This window comes from Cebus imitator, unplaced genomic scaffold, assembly GCF_001604975.1.
Source record: "Cebus imitator isolate Cc_AM_T3 unplaced genomic scaffold, Cebus_imitator-1.0 Scaffold179, whole genome shotgun sequence".
NCBI classification, from domain to species: domain Eukaryota; kingdom Metazoa; phylum Chordata; class Mammalia; order Primates; family Cebidae; genus Cebus; species Cebus imitator.
This window is the reverse complement of record NW_016107494.1, coordinates 4,095,151-4,109,747: the sequence shown is the minus strand read 5'-3', so window position 1 is coordinate 4,109,747 and position 14,597 is coordinate 4,095,151. Positions and strand designations below refer to the sequence as shown.

Below are 14,597 nucleotides of genomic sequence, written 5' to 3'. Positions count from 1 at the left end.
GGTCTTAGCTCTGTTGCCCAGGCTGGAGTGCCATGGCATAATCACACCTCACTGCAGCCTTGAACTCCAGGGCTCAAATGATCCTCCCATATCAGCCTCCCTAGTAGTGAGGACTACAGGCACGTGCCACCATGCCCAGCTAATTAAAAACATTTTTTGTAGAGATAGGGTCTCACTATACTGCCCAGGCTGGTCTCAAGGCCTGCCCCAAGCAATCCTCCTGCCTTGGCCTTCCAAAGTGCTGAGATTACTGGTGTAAGTCACTGTGCCAAGCCTGTTTTCATGTTTTAATTAGCCATTGTTAACCCTTGAGGACTTGGGCTTTATGGCAGGGCCAGCTGAAGGACAGAAGCCTTGCTGACCCCAGGGCCTATCCTTGCCCATACATATTTAAGCATTTAAGCAAAGCAGCCCAAAGGTAGTGACCTCTCAGGGTTAGGGAAACTGACTTCAGTCTAACACTGAGGAGGGCCTCCAGAGGTGGCCTCCACAGACTCCGTAGTGGGGCTCATTCTCAAAGCTCAGGCTCAGGCAGGAGATGGCTTTGCTTAGCTGTTGGTCTATAGATGTGGTGAGCCTGGCCATTGGCATGAAATAATGATTATTTAATTGTTTTCTAAACTTGAAGGCCCTGTACACAATTTAAGATACTAACACCCCAAGAAGCTGTTCTCACGGGTGTGATTGCTGAACTCATTTGGGTGTAGGAGCTGAGGGAGCTGGCCTCTGGTGAGTATCCCAGGGCCAGCCCTCTCCCCCAGTTCCTGGAGTGTGGATCCGGGAAGGTGCCCTTACTTTTTCGCTCCAGCACAGAGGGCTCAAGCCCCGACTGATCTTGATCATCTGAGCTGCTAACTCTTTCTAGAAAGTCAGGATTTGGCTTTTACTCCCCACTTTCAGATGGTTGCTCTTGTATTTCTGTTTTTAAGGTACAAACAAGGAAAATGTGTAATGGAATTTTGAAGGATGAAAATGTGCACAACGAGACATTTGCTTGCAGCCTGAAAATATTTCTTTGGTAACAGATTTCTCAGCAAATTCTTTGTGTTTTCATAGCTAGTTGGTAGGATGTCCTTTTGGGGGATGGGTGAGATGAGGGAAGAGAAGGAAAGGGATGCTTCTCTAGGCATTTACAGAACACTCTAGATCTGGATCTCTAGATCTCAGCTTCTGCTTCATGAAGATTCCACCTGCCAGGGTGCCTGCAGGGTGTGGGTCCCTAGAATTTGGCTAGCAGGCTGAGACTGAACACAGAGACAAACATAGGCAGGCGCAGGCACACACACACACACACACACACACTCTCTCTCTCTCTCTCTCTCTCTCTCACACACACACACACACACACTTTCTCTCTCTCTCTCACACACACACACATTCTCTCTCACACACACTCACACACACTCACACACACTCTCTCACACACACACACTCTCACACACACATGCACATACACACACAGAGGCATGAACAGAAGAAATTTATTGGCAAAGCGCCTAAACCTCTTTTCCTCTGGTGTGTGAGAGTTGCCCAGGATGGTCAGGTCTAGCTATCCACAGGCATCTTGGCCCAGTGCTTGGGCTCCCTTGCTCATGGACAAGGAGTTCTGTGTTTCTCAGGCTTCAGTGGTGCAGGGAGGGAGGCCCAGAGGGAGATAACCTACACCATGTTAACTCCAGAGTGTTGGGCAGAGTTCCCAGGAGGCTTGAGCCATTGCTGCCCTCTTGGATCCATCCTGCAAACCATCACAACTGCCCATCACTTCTCAGAACTCTGGGCAAATGCTTGAAGGTCTTCTGGGTCAATCCCAGCCTGAACAGGACCAAAATGGGGGCAATTCTGACAACACACCTAGGTACTTGCCTTACCTGGCCTAACTAAACCAACCTCTAGGCATCAAAAAACAACAACAACAAAAACCCTGTTTCATTTTACTTCTTAAACATTCAGAACCAGGCAAAGTGGCTCATGCCTGTAATTCCAGAACTTTGGGAGACTCAGGCCGGCAGATCACGAGGTCAGGGGTTCGAGACCAGTCTGACCACCATGGAGAAACCCCTTCTCTACTTAAAAATACAAAAATTAGCCGGGCGTGGTGATGCGCACCTGAAATCCCAGCTACTTGGGAGGCTGAGGCAGGAGAATTGCTTGCACCCGGGAGGCGAAGGTTGTGGTGAGCCGAGAGCACGCCATTGCACTCCAGCCTGTGCAACAGGGCAAGACTCCGTCTCATACACACACACACACACACACACACACACACACACACACACATACATACACACACATATATGAATGAAAACACATTCAGAATCCTTCATTTGGGACTTTTAAACATTTGTCTTAACTGTCTTTTCTCTTGTTGCATTTTATAGCTCCCATTTAAGACCTTGTCTGTTTAAGTCATATTTCACTTTAAGACTTGACTTTAGGTCTGCTCTAATAATCTCGAGAGTATTTTGTATTTTAATAACATGTGTTGATGTAACAATTCCTATGGCACGTCTCTGTAACAGCAGACAAGAAAACGTCAGGCGCAGCTATGAGGACAGTAGAAAGAGGAAGAATGAGGACTCTCAGGGATCTCTATGTGGCATTCTCCTGCCCACATAATGACAACTTTCCAAAGAGACCAACTTTGGAAGAAGCTAGAGACTCAAAGATTAACTTTTTATTGAGCCTTAAGCCTTACTGTTCACAGGGCATCTTTGACTAGCTAGGTAGTGTTACCTCTACCACCACACAAACCTGTTTTCACATAAGGAGCTATGCTTACAAGGTACGTGGTCTCAAAAATTAATAACCATTGACAATGAAATCACAGAGCAATCCCTGAGTGATTTCTACATGGTAACAATAGGAAGCAGCCTAAGACACAGCCCCTGCCCTCAGGGCACCCATGGTCTACTGATGCATGCCCTGGATGTTTCCTACATGACCCCACGTAATTGTTGGAATCTTTGGTACCCTTTCCCCTTGGCAAGTGAATCCCCTGCTGGGATGGAAGGAGAGATTGGACTTGCTGGAGCTGGACATCTGTGGTATCCGAAGATCAGCACTTTTAGCTCAGAGACACATTTCTGTCTTTAAATACCTAGTATGGCCACTTGAGAAACTATAAAGCATCAGTTCTACCTTTGGATGTAAATTCAGAATTTGCTGGTAGCCATGAATACTTGGGCCATTAATCTCTGACTCCTTCCCAGATTTGCTCTCGGTGCCCTTGAGTTATTTTGTAATTTCTCCATCTGTGGTCTTTCCAGGGGAAGAAAGGGGCGGTAGGATTCCCTAAAGACCCCCCCACCCACTTCCCCCTCACCCCCACCAGCCTGGAGACTGCATTCTTCTTTTACCGGAGCCAACAGAGCTGCTTACATAACCTGAGCACTCTGGCTGATTTTTAATATGGCACTGTCTCCACTAATGGTAGGCATGGAGAAATTTCCGAGCAGCCAATTCTTTCATCCTTGTTTTCTAATGATCTGGTAATTTTTAATGATTTCATGATATTGGGGCAATTAACTTAATTTGTTCATGTAATGATATAAATGAAATGAAGTTATTATTCCATATCTGAGGCAGAGGTTGGTCATTTTCAGAGAGAGTTCTGGTTAGTGGTTCCGGATAACAGGCTCAGGGCAAATAGAAAGGAAAGCCAATTTCCTTCCTTCAATATGCTTACGCAGATTGCCTTGGTTTGGTGAGGAAAGGAGCAGTGCAGGGCAGCTAATGAGAGGTCTCTGGAAAGCTGCCTTTTGAATTAAGTTCAGGGTCAAATGACAAGTAACACCCCCGTGGATGAAGTCCTTATTTCTGGAAGGTACTCACTGTGCACTTCTTTTCATCGGAGTGCCGGCTCTAGGCCACATTTAGGATGCTGAGGGGTGACATTCAGGGAATGCCAGAGGCCAGCAGAGACAGGATCCTCCCAGGTGGAGGCTTTTCCCAACAGGATGGTGTGGGAAGCCATGGGGTGTGTTTCCTGCTTGCTAGATCACATGGTCTCTCTGGAGACTTAAAAGGTAGTTGAAAAATAGCTTTTTAACATAAGAAAAAACGTTTTTAAAAATTATTTTTTTAAAAAGCACAGCCAAGGGTAAGGATTATAGAAATTCAGCGGCTGAGCAGTAGATCTCTGGCTGGAATACTCAATCAAGCTGTCTTCCACAATACTCTCTTGCAGTTAGGGGGCCAGAGAGCACTGTGAAGGGGGCATAAGCCATGGCTGTGTTCTCCTTGGCAGGCTGAATTTGAGAGGTGCAGATAACCCTCTGATCTCCTCCAGGGAAGGCTGGCTCTTGGCTCTATGGAAAAGGACCGCCCAATTCCAATGGCTGCCATTGAGACAACGCTGTGACCTCAGCATCACTGAGATTCCATGTGCCTCTGAAACAGACGTCAAATGTAATGCCATGGGAGTTTGTGAGTCTCTAAATCGTGGTCCTGATACAGAACGCTCGCTGTATTTTTTTAAATGTCTTGTCCAGAACTTAGGGAGGCAGATCTGACATAAATTTCACTCCAAGCCACCTGAAGGACTCGATCCAGCTGGTATCCCCTCCCTATGCTCCGCTTCTCTGCTTTTACTACCTCTAATCTCAGGTTGATCTGCAAGACACAACAGCTGATTCTGTGGGGGGTGTCATGGTGTGGAGGAGGACCAAGGGGTGGGGCTTTGAGGGAGAGGCCTTGGAGGTAAATCTGGGTCAGGATGATGGTGGTCAGGCTGGTGAACAGAGAGAGCTGGGAATAGCAGGGGTCAGGGGCTGCTAGAGACATCTGACACCAACTTCATGGCCAGGAGCCAGCAGATGTAGGTTAAGGGTCTGTATGTGTGCATGGGTCCTCATGATCCTTTTATCTTCCCTTCCTACCAGGAGAAACACACATCTCAGGAGGAGTCAGGAGGTGCTGAATCTTGGAGCCACTGGGGATGGCAGCATGGCAAGGCATTTTAAGGAGGCCAAAGTATAGCATGTTTTAAACTGCAAGCCTCCTAAAGTTGAAGGAACAGGCTACTTGCTGAGAGAGGAGAAGGATAAACACATGTCAGCTGGGATAGACAGGAGCTGAGGGCAGAGGCCAGTGGCTTTCAGACAAAAGAGCAAATGAATGAGGTATGTGCAGTTGGAAGCAATTTTAAGCAGAATTCCCATTTTGGTTTGGTGTGAATGGAGAGACCAAAGTGATGGAGGAGGAGAGCTGAGCAGAGGAAGATGAAGGACAGGGAACTAGCGAGGATAAAGCTGAAGACGGATGGGAAGCATGGAAATGACTCTGCCCCGGCCCATGTCCCCCAGGTTGGAAACCCCCTGACTTTTGTGTTTCTCCAAAGTGGAATTCCAGCTAGAAAGAGAGGGCCTGTCTTGTGTGTTTGAAGTTAAAGACACTGAGTTGAAATGCCCCTTCGGAACTCCCCTCAAGTGGTCTTTGAACCCAAGCGGACTGGCAGCCAGGCTGCCAGCATGGGGCTGTGGTTCCTGGCCCTCTTGTGCTCTTCCTGCTTTGTGTGTGAAGCTGTAGATGGCTGAGAGCTAGGCCCTGTGCTACTGGCTGCAGTGACCAGTTTGCTGGCTGCAAGTGGCTGAAAGCCTCAGGGTCTCACTGTTACCATCTGCAACCTGATGGCTCCCTAGGTGCTATTACCTGCCAGAAACACGCTCAACAAGACTGACTACAGAACTGCCTGGCAGTTTCATCTTCCCCTGGGAAGGACAGCCCAGTATCTGGTCATTCAAACAAACAAACAGACCTCCACCGACAAAAAAGCCCATGAAGAATGAAATCAGCTTGCCAGTAGTGCTAACTACCTCAAAGAACTCCTTATGCCAGAGGGAGAGGATACAGAATAGAGAAGGAAGGCAGAGAAACAGAGTGGGTGTGGCAGGGAGGGCCAGAGACTCAAAAAGGAAAGAAACAGATGATTCCCAGGGCGAGAGCACCAAATCTGAGAGTAAATAGGCATCCACAGAAATGGCCATGCGTCTCGAGGCACCCTGGGCATCTTTAAGCCTGCCTGTGTCTCCTCACTACCAGCCCACGGCATCTTCTAGGTGCCTTTGCTTTACAAGCTTTCTGGCAAAAACTGCAACAGCAGCTTGCTGAGCCTGTAGGAACTAAAGTGTCAGACACTAGCCAGGTATCACCAGCTGTCTGGCCACAGCAAGGGGTGTGCCAGGCAACTTCCTCCCGCCCTTACGTGGAGGGGAATAGAGGGCTGTATGTGGGTTGATGAGAATAGGAAAGAGCATTTGAGGAAAACAAAAAGTGACACGGTTTGGGGCAGAAGGCAGAGGGCATGGGGAGCCTGGACGGGTCAGAGCCGGGTCGGGACCTCAGCAACCTCACACAGCTGAATTAAGAACCCAAATTGGATGCCTATAAAAAAACAGGTTCCCATGGACCTTTTGGGTCAAACCTGCAGAGTACTTCTCAATGCAAAAGATTTTAAGAAGACTCATTGTACCAGGACACTGCCCAGGCCTGTCTCTCTGTTCCCACCCCTTCAACCCCACATCACACCCGTTACACAGCAAGCCTGGCCCTCTCCCTTGAGATCTGGGGGGCCTTTGGCCTTCTCCCAGGGGTGCTGATGGTCAGATGCCACATACCACCTCGAGGAATGATGCTAACTCTCTCAAGGGCCAGCTGTATTCTTAAGCAGAGTAGAAAACAGCCTTTGTAGAACAGCTAGAAAAGGGGAAGATGGGAGAGAGACCTAACAAAAGTATCTTCCCCACTCAGGGGTCACGTTGTTACAGGCTCACCTGAAATACAAGAAACATTCCACCTGCAGGTTGAGCACGGCCTTCTCTTCAAGGTACAATGATGTACTAGAAGGGCAGCTCACTGAGTCCCTATCACTCCAGCATGAATTACTGTGCTGGAATCACTTCGTTTGGAAACAAGGCATGTTGGTAGCATTGGGTTTGTTGGGGGTCAGGGGGTGTTGCTGGAAGTGGGAAGAAGTTGGAGGGACTCTGAAGCAACAGGAGGCTCCAGCAATGAGAAGTGGGGCTGGAGGGAGATGGCAAGGACAAGCTCTGCCCCACCCAGCTGTCCTGAGACCACCGAATTTGATTTATCTATCTGTCCTAGAACCAGCTCAGGCCACACTCACCAACGCCATCTAGACAATGCTGGCAACAGCACCCACTTGAGCCCCCTACTGATTGGGAGTTCTGGTCAGCTTGCTGTGAAAACCCTGTTTCCTGCCTCTGGCCTTTTGTGTCCTGGTGTCCTAGAGAATTTGTATATCCCCAGGCAATATCACACAGCAGGGGCTCAAGGTAACTTTGAGGAATAAACGAACAAGGGTTTGGGTTAGGTGGTCTCCAAGGTGTGCCCACCCTAATGTCCTTGGAAGAATCTACTTTCTGACCACATCTCTCTACCCTCCTCTCTTATCACAACGCTGGAGGGGCCCACTCAGCCTGGCATTTCTTGTGCCCATCCTGGCCCCTTCTCTGCCATGGCAGGGGGCAGGAGGAGTGTTTTCAGTCACAAAGGCAGACAGAGAGAGCCAGGTCTGCTGCCCCACGCAAGCACTGTGGGTTGCAGGCTGAGACAGAGGGCTGGAGTCGTGCAGGCTGAGCTGACTCACCCCTGAGGGGGTGGACGTGCAGCAAGCAGCTCTCTCTATGACTCAGGACTGACTGCCTTTCTTCCATCCCTCCAGGACCCAGAGCCGAGATAGAGGAGCCCGGCTTACTTATGACGTTTATGGGGCATAGTGAGGGACAATTACTGGAAGTTGTGCCTGTCGGTCTATGGTGGAAAGATGCTAAGGTAGAATGGCTTTCCGGGCCTGGGTGGGGAAAACTTGGGGCCAGTATCCCACAGGCTGATCCCTCGATACTCCCTGCCCTTCCTTGTCACTGCTTGATCCCTCTGGCCCCCAGTCTCTTTCTCCAGCTGCAGATGCAGATGCAACTGGGCAAAGGGAGTGGTGCTGCTCTACGCCTCCTGGCCCTTGCATTCTGGGCCCTGTAACCAGGGACATGGATCCTGGTGTGTAGCCTGCATTCTGTCTGGAGGCTACACATCCCAGGAGGATCCCGGGCTCTGTGGATTCAGCATCCGCAGCATCAACCGACACAGAGAAGTCAAATCAAGCAGCTCCACCCCCAAGTCCTGTTGCCAGGAGGCACTGAATGAGGAAGTGCAGGAGCCACTGGGCCCTGCCCTTCAGCAATGCCATGCCCAGGCCAGCCTGGCCCAGGGATTTAGCCAGCGGGCACTGTGGAAATGCAAGAGCCAATTCTTAGACAGAAATGGGTTTGAATCCAAGATTTGCCTCCCATTCACTGTGGGGCCTCGGGCAGAGGTTCTTCCTGCCTGAGCCTTGATTTCCTCATGTGGAGAGTAAGCACTCAGGTTTCATCTGATCATGTGTATGATGTCCTCAGCCTGATGCCTGATCTGTGCTCGTTATTAGGTCGTCCTCAAGTCAGTCTTCTTCTCATTTTCACAGCCAGTGCATCTTCGCTTAGCTTTATTTCCCTGCTCTGAACACTTCTGTGCATCATGCAAAGCCTTCAGCAATTCCTCCTGTGAGCTGTGCCCAGAAGCTCCGGGGCCAGGTTCTTTCCCCTCACAGGATCCCTGTGCCTGCTCTGCTCCCTGAAGGTCTTTCTTCTGCTCCTTTTCTCTGGAAAATCTGCACATGAGTCCCACCAAAGCCAAGGGAGCCTTTCCTGCCTTGCTCTCCTTCAGCACTGTGGCTTCGGGGATTAACTCCATGCAGACGACCCCATCTCGGGAGGAGTCATCCCCATGAAGCCATGGATGCTTGATGACATGAAACGCCACTTCAGAACCCAGCAAGGCAATGGGGGTAATGAAGCATCCCCCTCCAGCTGTCAGAAAATGCCCAAGTCAGAATCACTGCATGCTAGAGTCACAAGAGACCATCCCAAACCTCTCGCTCCTCACTTTTGCATTCAAGGAAATTGAGGTCCAGAGAATGGAGTTCATTGCTGTAAGTCACCAGAACTGGGAGCATAACCAAGGCATCTTCATTCACAACTTGCGAATGTTCCTCTATGTTCATGATGCAGGAATCCAGGCTGCCCAGCGCTTTCTATTGTTCAGTATATTTTAAAATACAGAATGAAAAAGAAGGGTGTTGGGAAAGGCTGTCGGCCCAAGTAGTCAAATTGATTCCAATTTGGGATGTTTAGGGAGCAGTTTTTGATGCTATAGTAACTTCTGTGAACAACCTCAGGAAAATACGACTTCAGACCCAGGCACTGAGGAAGACCAAGAGGCTTCCTTAGAGCAGCCGGACGCGGCACTCTCACCTCTCTGGCTCAGAGGAAGAGAAGCGTGGATGTAGCCCCAGGCGATGCATCCGGAGGAGAAGGGCAGGGGCCCATGGCTCAGATCCCGACACAGAATTCAGCATGACCACACAAGGGGGCCTGAAGACTGTCCTCTCATGACACCTGGCAGCTGTTCAGAGGCATCTCCCGGATGAACAGAAGTTTGCGGGTCCTGATCTCCTTGTGTCAGAGGCCCTGGCCCAGGCCTCTCCATGACTCTGCCTCTTGTCGCTTCCTCTCCTCTAGTGCTGGGCTTTGGGTACCATCTTGCGGTGAGTAAGTCCATCCCCAGGCCTCTGAGCAGTGTGTCCACCTGTCCACTTGACATGTCCCTTCCAAGGGCTAACAGATGAGTCAAAACTGTGCTCTGAGTTTCCTCACTCACACTGGCCCCACCTCCAACCCGCCTCCTTGCCCATCGGCTCCATCCTTCTCTGACTTAGGCCAAACCTCCCAGTCCTCCTGGGCAATTCCCCTCCTTCCCCCCGGCAGTCTGTCAGGAGAGATTGCTAATTTTGTTTCCAAAACAGAGTGATGGGCTGACAATTTTCCACCACTTGTACCACTGACCATTTTCCACCGCTTCTAGCCACAACTTTGCTGCATGCTACCAGCCACTTCCAGCTAGATGAGTGCATTTGCCTTCTAAATGATCTTCCAGATTCTACCCTTGACTCCTTTAGCCAGCCAGAGTGGTCTCTTTAAACAAACCAGGGTCAGGTCACATGACACCTCTAATCAAAACCATGGGCATGTCCCCTTCTTGCTCAGAGTAAAAGCCCACATGTGGACCCTGCTGGTTACCCCTCTGCTACTCGCCTCTCCCCTCCCAGCTCAGTGTGCAGCAGCCACGCTGGCTCCTCCTGCCCTGCTACCTCTTCTCCCAGATCTCTGTATGGAGAATGCCTCAATTCCTTCATGTCGCTGCTTTGTTCAACTGTCACCTCCTCAAGGAAACTCATCTTATTTAAAGCAATGCCTGCCATCACTGCTCCCCAGCACCTTGGAGCCCCCTTATCAGGCACTACTTTTTTTTCCTAAAGCACCCATCATCTTCTAACATACCGTACGGGTTCCTTATTTTCTGTTCTTCCTTGCATGGTGAATTGTCTGACTATTCCTGTCTACAGTGCAAACCCGTGAAGGCAGGGGCTTTTGGTTTGCCAACTGATGGATCCCAGGTGCCTCAAACCGTGTCTGACGCATAGGCAGTGAGACTCTAAATGCTGTGAAATGAATGAATGATGGTTCCTGAGAGGGAGGGGCCCCATAGCCTGGGAAAGGCGAAGAGAAAAGGTGAGACAGGTTTAGATGTGGGGAACATTCGGAGGAAATTTAGGGTGGGTAAGGTATCTGGGGAGGGGTTTAGGAGTTAAAGATGGCAGGTTACAGGTGAAACGCCCTCATGCATTACACTGAGGCTAACAATGTAGACTCTTTCCAAATAGATCATATCCCTGGGAATATATGTCTTGTGATGACAGTATGACTAAAAATATCTTGGAAGTACCAAAGCAGGATCCACGGATGCAGGATTTTCTGAAGGATCCCATGGGATTGGGAAGAAAATGCTGGGGCTGCCCATAAGCTGCCAGTGCCCTAGAGGCAGAACTACCTAGTGGGAGGGAGCTACCTCTGAGGACATGCAATGCTGCTCAATTAAGCTGGCGTCCCTCACACTGGCTGCGACATGAGCTCAGGGTCAAGCCAGACTGTGTGTTCAGAGCAAGCCTCTCGAGGCCTCAGAGTTATGGGCCGTGGTAAGTGTGTGTGTGCTGGGTTTGATCTGGCTGTGCCTGTTGGCCATCTCATGGGTCTAAGCATATCTGGGAGACAGGGCTCTCACCTGTGGGTTGTAAGTTATAATTAGACTAACAGAAAGGTCTTGGTTGGAGACTAGGCCCTCCCAGTGACACCAGCAGTAATTTTGGAAAGAATGTCATTTGCTTGGGTGCCACAGTTTCTCCCATTCCACAGTGCTTTACCAGTTTATATAGAGTTTTTAAATAGATGCTCTTATTTGAGCTTCAAAACACACTGCCGTAAATACCACATTCCTCTGACAGATGAAAAAACAGTCTTTGGGCATTTTGGTAACGCTTTGACAGGAAGCAGCAGCAAGACTCAACAAGCTGCCAGTTTTCTGACTTCAGGTCCAGCTTTCTCCTCTCCCAAACCGCCTTCCTGCCTCGGGGGATGTAATGTTTGTTCTTTTTGTTCATAAGCCATCAGTTGTGTGGGAGAGGGGAGAAACTGGCTCCGAAAGAGATGTCGGGTCTCAGGACACCTCCTCTTGCTCTCAGTCACATGCACGGTTGCCACCCTATCCCCCGACAATCCTTCAGTAGGACTTCAAAGCCACAAATGCCTCAGCCTGGAGCTGTGAGGAGCATCTCGGTGTGGGAGGACACAGGGGCAATGGAACTCTCAGGGTGGCTGATAATTGCTTATTTAGAAAGTGGAAAAAATCCTGTGATTATTTAAGATATCAATTACAGAACGTAAGTTCTGAGTAAGTCATGGCTGATGGCAGTACAACAGGAGGGACAGGTAAGATTTCTATTTGCCAAAAGGTGTTGTGGAGTACAGAGACCAGGGATTCTGGCCTAGCAGGAAGTGAGCTGGCCCCAGGAGGGCTGGGCTGACTCAGAGGCACTGGAAACGCACTTAATCTTTCCATCATCACCTTTAACATCAGCAAATTGGGATGAGAATTCTCACCTGTCAAATTCAAAGGGTAGTTAAGAGTGAAGTCAGAGAAATGCAAAGTGACTTGTAAATAGAAAACCACGATTCCAATGTCAGGAGCTGCTGCATGGGTTCAGGCCCCCTCCCTACCCCCAACAGAGCCCCCTTTTCTGTATAAATTTTATATCCTAGAAAATGTTTTTTTGTTTTTTCTTTTTCTTTTAAAGACATGAATAGTTTGGGAGAAAATGGCAGACTGAGTGATAGGGGCCTTGCCCACTGTGAGAAAAACCCGCAGGACCCCAGGAGCTGCAGGGGCCTCTGCACAGGCGGGCAGCTTGCTGTCACTTTCCTACATTTTCCTGCTGTGGGGCTCTCGGCCCCTCTGCCCAGGTTTTCATGTGGCTCTGCACTGCTGTCTGGAAAGGAAACCTCCTGAGGGCTGAGCCCACCGCTGCCCTGTCTTTCCTGTTTCTCTCCCTGCAGTGTCCCCCAGGGCTGAGCACTGCATAGCACAAGCTCTGAGCACAGAAGCTCTGGCTTTTATGTGCATGAGCGGGAACAGCAACTTGGGGCTCATCCAGCTGCAACACTGGGGTCCATTCAGAGAGGGGAGGGGAGACTCAGAGCACGAGTAGGAAGATTGATTTAAAAAATGATCTGAGGATTTACTGCAAGAAGTTAAAGGAGAGTACACACACACATACACACACGTGCACACGCATACACACATGCTCACACACATTCAGACATGTACACACACATGGACACATACACACACGCACACACCCATGCTCACACACACTCAGACATGTACCCACATAAACACACATGCACACACACGATCACACACACTCAGACATGTACACACACACACATACATACACACACATGCACACACACATACACACATGCTTACATACACATGCTCACACACACTCAGACATGAGTATACACGTACACATGCACACACACACACGCACACATACGTGGTCACACTGACATGTACGCACATACACACATGCTCACACACAGACATGTACACACATACATGCACACACAGGCATGTACACACATACACACACGAACACACGCACACTCACACACTCAGACATACACATACACGCACACATACACATGCACACACAGATGTACACACATACACACATGCACACACACTTAGACATGTACACACATACACACACACACACACATGTGCACACGCGGGACAAAGACAGTTCTCTGAGACACAGGGAGACAGAGGGGCCATGGTCTCTGGAGCTATAGGGTGAGCAGAGTTGGGACACCAGGCTACAGTGGGGACATATGACAAGTGTAACAACCGCTTTCCAAAGTCCATCTGCTGGAAGTGGAGCAGACAGGGGCTTCTAACCTGGAAGAATCAGGCAGGCAAGATAACATGGTAGTGTAACTCACTGGGAGCAAAAGATGGAGTGGAGGGAGGTGTAAGGGTGCATGGAGGAGCTGGGGGTGGTGGCGGGGTACTTCCAAACATCTCAGATCAAAACTCTAAAGCGTCTGTTCTGTGCTGTTATTCAATGGTTCAGTGCATCAAAGGTCTATGCAAACATTACCAAGTCTCTTAATTAAGGAAAAATAACGACAAAAAAATTAAACAACACATGTTAAAGACTGACCACAAGAGGGCTTGCCTATAGATAAAGAGAGATTTCAACATGCCAGGTAACAGAAAAGACATGTGCAGGAACTGGTAGGAGTTGTATAGGAGGAGGCACCTCTTGGGAGGAGGAGGCGGCAGGAGGCCTGGCAGAGGCTAGGGTTGTGTCTGAGGCCAGGGAGCCAGAGGCAGGGGTGTGAGAGGTCAGGGGTCGGGGGCAGGGGCGGCAGGTACATGTGGGAGTGAGGCGCTGACATGGGGGCTGCTTTCACAGCAACTAGGAGGAAAGGTCCACCCAGAGGGGCTCTCAGCAGATCACCCACCACCTCTAGAGAAGAGTCCAAACATGACTGGTTGTCCTCTTCTCATTCCTCTTCCAAATGAGCCTCAGGGACCTGGATGCCTGCACGGACTGCTGGTGTTAAATGGAAACAGAGCCCATTTAACCCAAGATCACGGGTGGTCCTGGGGCGAGGGTGGGCTACGGCCGATGAAGTAGGCTAAGTCCTAGCCTTAATTCAGGGTGTTCCACTTTGAGGGAGCTCCCTTCTAAGATGCTGTGGGGATGGAAAGGAGACAGTAGGACAGGCAGTGGCTGGAGGAGAAGGTGGAGGCCAGAAGAGGTTTGGGTCCCTGCCCCGGCAGCTGCCCAGAGGGGTAAACATCCCCTCATGTTCTCACTCCGAAACTCCCAGAGCTGCTTCCTCCTATACAGTGTGAGTCATGCCAGGCTGATTGTCCGGGAGAGAGAAAAGATGCAGCAATCAGAACTTAACAGAAAAGGGGAAGGCCTAACGCGTTCCAAAGTTTAAAAAAAAAAAAAAGATTTCAAAATAAAGCAACCAGGAAAAAAAAGACCTTCAAACCAATTCAAACGAACACATTAAATAAATAAATAAAATTAAGAAGGTGGGGAGAGAAAATAAAATGAAGGGAAAAAAAAAAAA

The 14,597-nt window shown here is 49.5% G+C and overlaps 1 protein-coding gene across 31 annotated transcripts in view; it reads right to left on the bottom strand.

Annotated features, from left to right (window-relative positions):
- Positions 1-14,597, bottom strand: part of CACNA1C (calcium voltage-gated channel subunit alpha1 C) — a 705,432-nt gene that overhangs the window by 45,156 nt on the left and 645,679 nt on the right. The gene's annotated exons all lie outside the window — the stretch shown is intronic.